Source organism: Pygocentrus nattereri, chromosome 3 (assembly GCF_015220715.1).
Source record: "Pygocentrus nattereri isolate fPygNat1 chromosome 3, fPygNat1.pri, whole genome shotgun sequence".
Classification (NCBI taxonomy): Eukaryota; Metazoa; Chordata; class Actinopteri; order Characiformes; family Serrasalmidae; genus Pygocentrus; species Pygocentrus nattereri.
The window spans coordinates 4453143-4465991 of record NC_051213.1 but is presented as its reverse complement, the minus strand read 5'-3'; the positions used below and the strand labels follow the sequence as shown (position 1 = coordinate 4465991).

Genomic DNA, 12849 nt, shown 5'->3' with positions numbered 1-12849 from the left:
GACAAAGAAACACACAGTTCTGTTGGGGGTGGCTGGACACAATATGTGGTCCTTGGGTGAGACTCTTGCTCAACATTAACACTAACAATTCATTTGTACTTTACTCTGGATAAGATCATCTGCCAAACGCTGTAAATAAAACTATGCATCTGTCACTCTAGGCTACAGTGTTTTATATATTGTTGCTGATGGAAGAAAACCTTGTATCTCCATTTTTGGCATTTTTCAGTTTTTGACATAATTTGAAAGTATCTGTTACTTTTTTTATGATGAATGGCCTAAAAGAAATGACCCAAAATGACATGGGAAAAATTCTGGTTCCATAGACTTACATTGAAAGTGACGTAGGTTTTTTTCTTCTCCTGTAAAGTTACTTCCGAGAGCAGCGAGATTATATATTATATATAAACAAAATATGTTGCATAGCTAAAAAAAAGATAAATAAAAAAAATAACAGTAGCTGTTATCTTGTATCCTGAATTTTGTCCGTACTGTCGTCCAGTTTTATAGACTGCAGTATGTCATGTGGTGCACACCTGTCAAAGTGGGTTAGGCTAATGTTCTCAAACCTGGTCTCAAACCAACTTTGGCAAAAGAAAACAAGTCTTTTGGCAATTTATGGAAAAGCTCAACACAGCTTGAGGCAACAGTGTGATGCTAGTTGGTGGGTTATAAGCTTCCATCACTTGCTGCTTTAGCTCCATAGCTCCTGTGTAAAACTTCATGCCTTGGCTGAGTGATTGCATTTGTGGTAAAGGTCTGAAAGGGCATGGAACTGAAGCCCAAACCCAACCATACGCACAAGTTTGGTACTGCTAAATTTGACCGCTGTCTCCGACCTGAACCCGCTTGCATGGGCCAACAGCGATGGATCATCACGGACATGATTTTACAGACCTTTACTTGTTACAAAGCACTTGGGACGATTGACAGAAAATATCATATAGGGATGAACTGGTATCATTAAACTTCATCCCCAGGGTGATTCAGGGGCACGTTGGCCCGCTCTAAGCTCCAGAGCCATTACGTATGCAGCTATAGACTATAACATTACTAGACGGAGGGAATGAGAGAGAAAATCCTCGATAGTGCGCAGAATTTAATCCATGGACGAATGCCTGTATTCGTTTCATTGTTGAGTTCTGTGAGATAAAGAAAAGGGTTGAATTCTTCAAACACTGGGAACGTGGGACATTGGCCAGTCAGGAATCGTTTTGATTCATGATCCTTAGGCAGATATGGCCAAGCGAGCTTTCAGTACTTCAGGAGCTGAAGAGTTCTACGGCATTAGATTAACTATCAGCATAATTACAAAGTGACAGGGAATTCAACCAATCACGTTTTGATTTCCAACAAGCAGGACAAATTTCATGAGGGGGAAAAAATTAAAAATAAAAAATCATTCTAAGCCAGGCGTCGGCAACCCGGATGGCAGGAAGAGCCATTTCGTCCATTCAACAAAATCAAGCCACCTTGAGAGCCACAGCATTTTGTCCATTTTACTCTCTTGGTTGTAAATGCGTCTCCGTATGTGCTGATGTACTAGTACTGCTTTAATCTTTAGCCCAGCTATGGCCACTTTTCTTCCATCTCAGGCAGGAAACTTTTCCTCAAAAGTAGAACAGTTTCTTGTGTCTCTCAACGCTGAACCTTTTACGAGACATTCGCTGTGCAGTCCTCACCCTCAGATGCTGCTGCCTGCCACTGCATATTCATAGACTAATCAAATTAACCAGTGCCCACCTGTTTCTCCCACGTTGTAATACTTAATAACAGTGTTTTCTGTCTGGTGTTGACCAGAGGAGGACGGGTTCCTCTTCTGAGTCTTGGTTCCTCTCAAGGTTCTTCCTCTGGCTCTTAGGGAGTTTTCCTTGCCACTGGAGACGCTCATGGGGGCTCAGACCCGGATTTTCTTTCTGTAATGCTGATTTTTCTGTAAAGCTGCTTTGTGACAACACCTGCTGTAAAACGCACTGGATAAATAAACTTTACTCGCTTCTTGTTCAAATTTTCCCATTTCCATCTTAAATGCAACTGCTGCACCATTTAAGGTGGAATGGGAAAATCTGAACGAATTTTTAGCGTTGAACAGTTTCTCACTTCAGGAAACCAGCTGGAGCGACGATAAACGCAAATAAGTCCATTCATCTCTTAATTCGTCTTAGATCTCTCTCTTTTTTGTCTGTGGATTGTCTGTGCTGAGCCAACGTTCAGGGTTAAAGGGTGAATCAGCAGTTCTACATTAACTCCAGCGTTTAAGACCGTTTACTGTTAAACTGTGTTGAACTTTCAGCAGAGCTTTATTTTACTGTAGAGGAGGATTATTTTATTATTACCTACAAACCTAATCCTGCTGTGGAGCCACAACAGGGCAGTAACAGAGCCGGATGTTGCCGACCGCTGGGCTGAGTCTTCTGGAAGTCCTAGGCATGTCTGACTGAGAATATGAGCAATGGTTTAGGGGCAGTCGTGGAGGCTGGAGGTTACGGGGGCTGGCCCTGTGACCGGAAGGTTGACAGTTCGATCCCCATTACCGACAGTCCATGACTGAGGTGTCCTTGAGCAAGACACCTAACCCCCAATTGCCCCAGGGCACCGTGGATAGGGCTGCCCACCGCTCCAGGCAAGTGTGCCCACCATCCCCTAGTGTGTGTGTATTCACTAGTGTGTATGTGGTGTTTCACTGCACGGACGGGTTAAATGTGGAGGTGGGATTTCCCCGTTTGTGGGATTAAAAAAGTATCACTTAACTTAATCAATGGGTTGCTAGAAATGGGAAGCAGCAGCTCTAAATCAGCCTCTACACTGATGTCTATTAATGTCTATTAAAAGCTTCAAGCTTAACATGCAATGCCCTTTAGAAGCCACAGGTGTTTAATCATCGTAAGGTGCTTTAAAGCGTTTTTGACTCCGTGGGCTCTTGTGAAGGCCAGACGCGGCGGTCTGAAGTGTTTTAAAGCCGACATGGGCAGATTGCCTGGTTTGTAACAGTGCCTATGGAGGGGCTTTGCTGCATCAAACAGATGGTTACAAAGACCCTGAAATTAGACGGAGTAATACGAGGCACACTGTTGTGCAGGTTTTGTTGTTTTTCGGGGACAGTTCTGCTTTATCCGTGCGCCGAAGTCCTCCGCGTTTTCCAGCTGATGACGCCGTGCCTGTGCATGCACACAGAGATCCCTGTGACGTTCGCAGATTTGATGTGGAGTTTAAGCCGCCTTTGCCGTGCGTTCAAGGTCAGTGCGGCTTTTCCACCCTTCCCACACAGATTCTCACAGAAAGTCCACCACATAAACCCATGTTCAAAAAAAAAAAAAAAAAAACAACCAAAATAAATAAATAAATTACATAAAACAAATAAGAAATGACAGAGCATGGCCATGAATAAGAGATGCTAAATCCATGAAAGATTTAGCCGCTCTCTATAGTGAGATTTTAGGTTGTGACTGGATGTCACTTGTGATCTGCTGGGACTCTTTTGACGGCTTCAGGTTTGCTGCGTCGGACACGGACTTTTCTTTTGCGTCGTTAGCAAGTATCTCTGGTGCCGTGGCGGAGGAAGATGTCGGTGATGGAAGGGACTGAAAGAGGTCATTCTGTGAGCTAGAAAGGAGGGGAATTAGGGGAAGAGTTCCGAGCGTCCAGGAACCCGTGCGCCATGTTTAAGCCCTGAAAGTTATCGTCATTTTGCTTTACATTCTCTGGCACATTTACAGGAATGTCTATTAATGTCCATTAAATCTAGTCAATTACACAGAGACTGGGGGATTAGTTTATCTGGTATGATACAGATAAACATTAAGTGTCTTAATGTTTTTCTTTTATTCTGACAAAATACATGACTGAGGTGGTGGTGGTGTGTGAGTGTGTGTTGTGCTGGTGCCAGTGGATCAGACACAGCAGTGCTGCTGGAGTTTTTACACACTGTGTCCACTCACTGTCCACTCTATTAGACACTCCTACCTGGTCGGTCCACCTTTTAGATGTAAAGTCAGAGACGACAGCTCATCTGCTGCTGCACAGTTTGTGGTGGTCGTCCTCTAGTCCTTCATCAGTGGTCACAGGACGCTGCCCACAGGAAGCTGGATGTTTTTGGTTGGTGGACTCTTCTCAGTCCAGCAGCGACGCTGAGGCGTTAAACTCCAGCAGCACTGCTGTCTGATTCACTCAGACCAGCACAACACACACTCACACCACCACCACGTCAGTGTTACTGCAGTGCTGAGAATGACCCACCACCCAAACAGTACCTGCTCTGTGAGGGTCCATGGGGGTCCTGACCACTGAAGAACAGGGTAACAGAGTATCAGAGAAACAGATGGACTACAGTCTGTAACTGTAGAACTACAGAGAGCAGCTATACAGTAAGTGGAGCTGATCAAATGGACAGTAAGGGTAGAAACAAATGCATACACATACACACACACACACACACACACACACACACACACACACACACACACACACACTTGAAAGCGACAGTCGTAGTTTTGGCAATTTTTTTTTCCACAAATTGGCTTTAACGTTACCATTTATGTCTATCTTAGAAACAAATTCACTGTCCAGTTAATTATAAGCCTTTTGACAGCATCGTCTTTATTATCACACATATGTTCATTTCAATGTATGCAAACTTTTAACTAGTGGTCTGTATCTGTGGTCTGTATTCTGACCTGTTCTGTCAAAACCTCACGAAACAAGACACAACAATGACCTCATCAAAATTTAGATCATAATGAAACATCTCTTCAGCGAATGACACTCAAACGTGGTCTGGACTGAGCGCTTTCTGGACAGTGAGGTTCAGAAGTCGTCCATATAAAATTACAGCTTGCTTTTTCTCAGCACTCACAACAACCTACCATGAGCAACTTGAACACGAGCTCTCGGATGTGCTGGAGAACAGAAAGACGTTCTCTTCTGCTGGTGACTTTGTTAGTTGATCTTCAGGAAGCGGCGGGTTAATGTGGGGAAAAAGCCTCACAATAAAGTCATAGGGAGAACATGAGGCGCACAGAATTGAACAAGCGTCCCCTCGAGCCGAGCGGCAGAAGCTATTTACAGTGGGTAATTGGAATGGGGCGTCTAGACACGAGCCCATTAGGCATAGCTTAGATGCGCTCGCCCACAATGATAGCATCGTTTGGCTAATCTGGACAAATAATGAATAGAGAAGAGTGGAAGAAATAAAAATCCACCCCAGGCAAATCAGAATATCAGCAAAGACACAACCCAAACACAACAGAGGCAAACAGCATCAGAGGAATTCCAATGACTTCCACGCATTCTTCAGCCACGTAAACCTTCAGAAAACGGGACATGAATACACTTATGAACATGTACGTTGTAATATTGACTAAAGACAGGCTAAATAACTCTTACAGACCAATATATATATATATATATATATATATATATATATATATATATATATATATATATATATATATATGTAGCGCTATAGCTGTTGTCGGGAGAAAACCTCATATCTCTAATATATTAACTTTACAGGAGAAGGGAAAAAAAAACATACTTTACTTTTACTGTAAGTCAATGGAACCAGACGTCTTTCCAAGTCATTTTGGGCCGTTTATTTTGGTCCATTATTCATGAAATTTACATACAATTTACACGCATTTTCAAATGATAACAAAATCTGTAAAACAACCAAAATGGCGATATGAGGTTTTCTTCTGAAAACTCCCCGTGTCTGCAGGGGTTTCCTCTGGGTCCTCCGGTTTCCTCCCACAGTCCAAAGACATGCAGTCGGGCTGATTGGAATTGCCCCTAAATTGCCCCTAAATCTAAATTGCCCCTGGGTGTGAGTGACCGTCTGTGTCTGTCTGCCCTGTGATGGACTGGCGACCTGTCCAGGGTGTATCCTGCCTTCCGCCCGATGGCTCCAGCATCCCCACGCGACATTTGTCATTTGCACAACATGTCAGGACATTTATGCATTGAAATGCTTGTGGTGAGGCTCAGATAATCACCAGAAACTAAATAAGTAAAGTAAAATATATAAAAAAAAAATAAAATAAAATAAAAAAAAAAAACAAAAACAATAACTTTGGTAGCAGTTTAGATCCGGTGTCGGCAACACTGTTACTGCCCTGTTGCGGCTCTACAGGAGAACTAGATCAGTAGGTAATAATAAAATAATCCTCCTCTACAGTAAAATAAAGCTCTGCTGATACTTCAACACAGTTTAACAGTAAATGGTCTTAAACGCTGGAGTTAATGTAGAACTGCTGATTCACCCTTTAACCCTGAAGATCAGCGCAGACGGCCGGTCACCATAGCAACACAGACAACAGTCTCACCCAGCTAGTAGCTACGAAAAGACTTTGGAGATGAATGGACTTATTAGCATTTGTAAGCACTCAGCGAGTTTTCTGATACACTATATTTCCAAAAGTATTTGGTCACCTAGCTTCACACGCATATGAATTTGAGCGATATCCCATTCTTAATCCTCAGGGTTTAATGTAATGTCGGCCCACCCTTTGCAGTTACAACAGCATCAACTCCACAAGGCTTAGGAGTGTGTTCATGGGAATTTCTGACCGTTCTTCCAGAAGCACATTTGTGAGGTCAGATACTGATGTTAGACAAGGAGGCCTGGCTCACAGTCTCCGCTTTAATTTATCCCAATGGTGTTCTATCGGTTGAGGTCTGGACTAAAATGAGCAAAGTTGATGTGGTAAACATTATGTATCTTGTTTTTTTACAGGTCAAAGTAATTTTTTAAAATCACTTCTTTCCATTTATTTGCATTTTACCTATTTTTTCCCAAATTTCTGGAACGAGAATTGTAGGGTAAATCATTCTGGGCTCATATAAAGTTCATAACACACACACACACACACACACACACACACACACACACCTTCTAAGCCGCTTCTCCTTCTGGGTCGCAGGGGAAGCTGGAGCCTGTCCCAGTGGGCACCAAGGGGCAACTTAGAAAGTCCAATTGGCCTCACGGCACATCCTTGGACTGTGGGAGGAAAACGGAGAACCCGAAGAAAACCCACACAGACACGGGGAGAACATGCAAACTCCACACAGAAAGGACCCTGGTCGCCCGGCCGGGGACACGAACCCTCTTGCTGTGAGGCGACTGCGCTACCCAACAAGCCACCGTGCCACCCCAACTTCATAACAGCCAGTTTGTAGTGCTCCATCACTTAAGATACACCTCTCTATTCCACAGCCTCATAGGCTGGAGAAAGTGAATACTACTGTCACTTCACACAACCATTAATATCAGGTAAATCCCTCTTATATACTGATATTGAATGAGAAGACATGTCTCAATCACTGTTCAGTTAATCCCAAAGGTGTTTGGTGTGGTTTAGGTCAGGGCTTGTGTGGGCCAGTCAAGTTCTTCCACACCAAACTTGTCAAACCGTGTCTTTATGGAGCTCACTTTGTTTACAGCATGACTCAGTACTGCCGTAACAACATTGGAAGCATATAAGTGTCCAAAATGTCTCTGTGTGCTGTAGCATTAACATCACCCTTTACTGGAACTAAGGGGCCCCAACCCTGTAAAACAGCCCCAGCCCATCATACCTCCTCCACCAAACTTTATTGTTGGCACTATGCATTCCAAGATGTAATGTTCTCCCAGCAGCCACCAAACCGAGATTCACCCATTAGACTGACAGATAGTGAAGAACATCACTCCAGAGAACATTTGCACTGCTCCAGAGTCCAGTGTGCTTTACATCACTCCAGCTGACATTGGGCATAATGATCTTAGGCTTTTGTGCAGCTGCCATTTCATGAAGCTCCTGTTGCACAGTTCTTGCACAGATGTTGCTTCCAGAGGCCGTTTGGATCTCAGGAGTGAGTGATGCAATAGATGAAAGGTGACCTATATGCGCTATGAGCTTCAACACTTGGCAGTCCCGCTTATTGAGTTTGCGTGGTCTAACGTTTCATGGCTGAGGTTGTGTCATTCCTAGGCACTTCCCTTTCAGAGTAATAGCACTTACAGTTGTCCAGGGTAGCTCTAGCAGAGAAGACATCTATTTAACCACAGTAGCTAAGCTACATGCCACTGTTTTACATTTTTACATGATGCTAAATGAAACCCAATAATAAATGTTTTGTGATCGTGATTATCTGCTTAAGGCCTTAAGGTAGTGACCGCATTTTCTTCTGAAGATCTCTGCTCAATGGGCCAACTGTTCTTAAGGCTACACTTACGCATGTTTTATGAAGATTCTGACATTCAGGAATGTTTTCTTATCTGGGATTTGTTGTACACACACACTCATGAACACTCACGAACACAAAGGTGTGAACAGTTTACACTTCACAAATCTGATGTACTTTTTGTAGGACCTTTCTCAAACTCACATTGACCTAAAAAACCTAGGAAGGTATTTAGTGAATAAGGCCCTTTGTGCTAACAGTTTAGTTTCAAGGTTTACTCAAGGTCCTTCTAGGAAATTCTGTCCACCCATTCACTCTGCGGCAAACTCAGCAACACCTCCAGGCAGTTATTTTCAGTTATACAACACCTGGCACACATCTCTTTGAATAGTGAGAGAGTAATAAACCTGAGACTGAAGGCCACATTAACGTTTCAACACCAGATTTGAAATCACTGGCAAAGTCAGACAAACACTGCATGAATGGTCTGCAGCATTTGGCTGAAGTCACACACATTAAAAAGTGTTTTTTTTTCTTCAGCTTGTTTCTGCGACTGTTCAAGGTGCACATCTTCATGTGGAGGGAGGGTCTCATCCTGCTTAAAACTTACCAACAAAGTGATTCGATCTTTTTGGTGAAAGGATGAAAGGCAGGACTTCTGGTAATACAGCCTCAAGTAGAGCCCTGCAAGCTTTCCCATTGTTTGAACTATCATTTCAACTAGTAAACCATCTCCTCCTGCTGGTGTCATTTGTGCTACAACAAGCTGGATCGAGATCTCCGATCGTTATGACCACCTCTAAGAGTAAGGGACTCCCATTTGCTATCTTCTTGAATGGGGTCCTGTATTAGTTTCTTGAGTTCTTGACTAAATGAATTGCTTCACATGAGACGACCCGCTTTCCTGTGTGTTTGTCATGTTTAGCTTTAGATTCCTCCCTGCGGAGGAACTCTAAACTCGCCCAGCCTGAATTCATAATGGAACAGTACAATCTAGAGCACCGAGCTGTTTAAAGCTGGTGAGCATTCAAACCAGACTGCATTTCAAACTGCAGAGAAACTTTACTTCTGAATTTAGATCAGCAAAAGAACATAAACACAATGACAGGCAATGAATGCTGTTAGCAGCCACGACACCAGCCGACAAAAATTGTTTCGGTAACAAAGTTTTCATTTCAGTCTGGTCAAAAACATGCGATGGGCGACATTCACACAAGCCCGCAGGTGCCTTGAGGCCGTCTCCGACTGAGGCCGTCTCCGACTGAGGCCGTCTCCGAGTCTTTATGAACAGTGGAAGTGAGCTGAAACAGTCCCATCCTATCTCAATGCTGATACATCTGGATGGCACAGTGATGTAATTGAGGGTGTTGCAGCACAAATGAGCAGGAGAGCAAGTTAGTGATGGTGAGGAGGAGGCCCTGATGGTCAGTCTTCAACAGGATGGGAGGGCAGTGATTATCTCAGGAAGAGTAAATAGGCTAAATGAGTTCTGCTCAGGAGTGCAACTGTAATAAATATGATCTCCCCAGAGTGTGGCTGGTGACTCCGGCAGGTCTAACTATAACAGCATAAACTAAAGGAGAGAACCAGAAGATATGAGAGAACCCTGAGACACTGGGATCCCCCCACTCCACCGTCAGCAAACCTGTGTGATCGCGGGAAGTGGTGGGTCAACAGCACCAACATCTCAGTTTACCATAAGCCTCTGTACCCATGAACGCCTGGATCTCCTGCCTTTATCTAAAGGGGAAGGCTAGTTATCAAAAGCTGAACTAAACAAATGTTTTCAGTCTAGACTTAAAAGGTTGATACAGTGTCAGAGTCCCAAACATTAACTGGGAGATTATTCCACAGTTTGGGGGCTTTGTAAGAAAAAGCTCTTCACCCACATTGACGTCTTCTGAATTTTAGGAACCAGTAGAAAACCAGCATCCTGGGATCTGAGTAAGCGAGGCGGTTCATAATGGGAAATAAGATCTTGCAGGTTCTCCGGTGTGAGAGACCATGCAGGGCTTCATACGTCAATAAGAGAATTTTATAGTCAAGACGGAATTTGATAGGAAGCCAGTGTAATGCTGATAAAACTGGGCGGCTGTGGTCAGATGTCCTGGTTTTAGTGAGAACTTTAGTGAGCAGCATTCTGAACTATCTGAAGATTATTTAGGTTCCTGCTGGAGCTTCCTGACAACAATGCATTACAGTAGTCTGGCCTTGAAGTTATAAAGCCATGTACCAATTTTTCAGCGTCATGTAGGGATCACGCATTTCTTAACTTTGAAATGTTTGGGAGGTGAAGAAACGCTGTCCTTGTAATGTTACCTATGCGTTGATTAAGCGTTAGATCTGAATCAGTCGTCACAGCAAGATTTTTAGCTACTGAACCAGGTACTACAGAGAAGATTTAACATTAACTCTGAGCATTTATTCCAAGCAGCCTTTGGACCAAGAAGGAGAACTTCTGTTTTATCTGGGTTTAAAAGAAGGAAATTCTGCAGCACCCAGTTTCTTATATCTTTTACACAATCTTCTATTTTATTTAATCTGGATTGATCATCTGGTTTGGCTTATATGTACAGCTAAGTATCATCAGCATAGCAGTGGAAACTAATTCCATGTCTATTTATAACTAAGCCTAACAGTAACATGTATGATGTGAATAACAGAGGACCTAAAACAGAACCTTGTGGAACTCCATATTTCACTTCTGTATAATTAGATGATGCATTATTTAATTGTATGAACTGATACTGGTCAGTGATGTAGGAATGTGAATCCAGGATAACTCTATTCCTCTAATTCCAACCAGTCTGTCTAAGAGGTCTATAGTGTCAAAAGCTGCACTTAAATTGAGCAGTACCAGCAGAGATATGTGGCCTTGATCAGAGGCCAGAAGAAGATCATTTGTTATCTTAACCAATATCTACATGATTTATTTATATATTATAAAACAATGTCAATTAACATTTATTTACTGGGCATTTTTAAAATGAATAAACACTTTAAAGACATTTTAACTCTAAGCTTATAAATTTCCCAAGTATGACAAAAAAAATGTTTGGCAATATCACTCAAGAGTGGGGAAAAAAAAAAGTGTAAAACTTTAAAAGTCTTCACAAAAGCAAAACCTGAATAACCCTGAAAAACAAACCTGAATAAAAAAGCATTAATTTATTTGTTTATTAGAATGTGCCTTTTTAAAAGTCATAATTCATAATTCCGCACAGTACAGCTCAAAGTTGACCTCAACGTGATTTTCTGTTATTACAGAAAATATCTGAGGATCATTTGATTTCACTGTAACATAATAAACACAGTATTTGGATATCACGTCTTTGGGTGTGTAAGTTTGATTGCTTGTTACACTTTTCCGTGATCTTTTTGTATATTTGCAACTTTTCATTGGTGTTTTTCTTTCTGGCACAGGATTAAATACAGTGTCTTGTTCACACTGTCAGTTGGGCTTGTTTGGTGTGTCAGGTGGAGATTCCCAAACGTTCTGACAATCACGAGTTGAAAGTAGCTAAAAAGTAGCCACTACTTTTTCTGGAAAAGTAGCCAAATCGTAGCTGCTACAAATTTTTCAGTACATTTACGATGTTCAGCAGAAGCTCTTATCCAGAGCAGCTTACAATTATTTTACACAGGGAGACCAAGGTGGTGTTAGGAGTCTTGCCCAAGGACTCTTATGGGTATAGTGTAGGGTGTTGGCCCAGGTGGGGATTGAACACCAGTTTACAACATACAAGGCAGAGGTGTTACCCACTACACTAACCAACCACTAGCTACCCTAACCCTGGTCACGGTGGAGACTTAGAGGCAGGATGTTCTCTCAAACAAGTTTCATTCAAGTGCAGGTTGATAGTGTCAATGTCATGCATCCCTTAAGCTCTGACTCATTGGGGAACTACATTTCCCAGAACTCCATGGGAGATCATGTGACTAACAATCCTCCTTGTCAATCTCAACAAAGGACATGGTTACTGATATTGCTTGAGTAAAATACGTTGTTTAAGTAGAAGAGTTTAAAATGACCCCCACACAGGAGACGACCAAATGCAACCCCTTTGAGGTCATATAAAGCACCAATCATCAACAACCTTATTTACTTCTTTTTCTTTCGGCTGCTCCCTTTAGGGGTCGCCACAGTGGATCATCTGCCCTGTCCATTGCCTCCCCTACTTTCACACCAACCATCTCCATGTCCACCTTCACTACATCCATAAACCTTCTCTGAGGTCTACCTCTTCTCCTTCTACCCGGCAGCTCCATCTCCAACATTGTTTGCCCAATATATCCACTATTCCTCCTCAACACATGTCCAAACCATCTCAACCTGGCCTCTCTGGCTTTAAACTGCTCCACCTTCACTGTTCCTCTGATCTGCTCATTTCTAATCTTGTCCAGCCTCGTCACTCCCAACGAAAATCTCAGCATCTTCATCTCCGCCACCTCCAGCTCAGCCTCCTGTCTTTTAGACAGAGCCACAGTCTCCAAACCAAACATCATAGCAGGATGCACTGCTGTCTTGTAGACCTTCCCTTTCACTCTTGCTGCTGTCCTTCAGTCACACATCAGCCCTGACACCCGTCTCCACCCACTCCATCCTGCCTGCACCCTCTTCCTCACCTCTTTTCTACACTGTCCATTGCTCTGGATGGTTGACCCAAGATATTTGAAGTCATCCACCTT

General features: G+C 42.8%; 1 pseudogene; it reads right to left on the bottom strand.

The window, feature by feature from the left end:
* Positions 1-9957: 9957 nt before the first annotated feature.
* On the bottom strand, positions 9958-10763 carry LOC119263044 (annotated as a pseudogene).
* Between the last annotated feature and the right edge of the window lie 2086 nt (positions 10764-12849).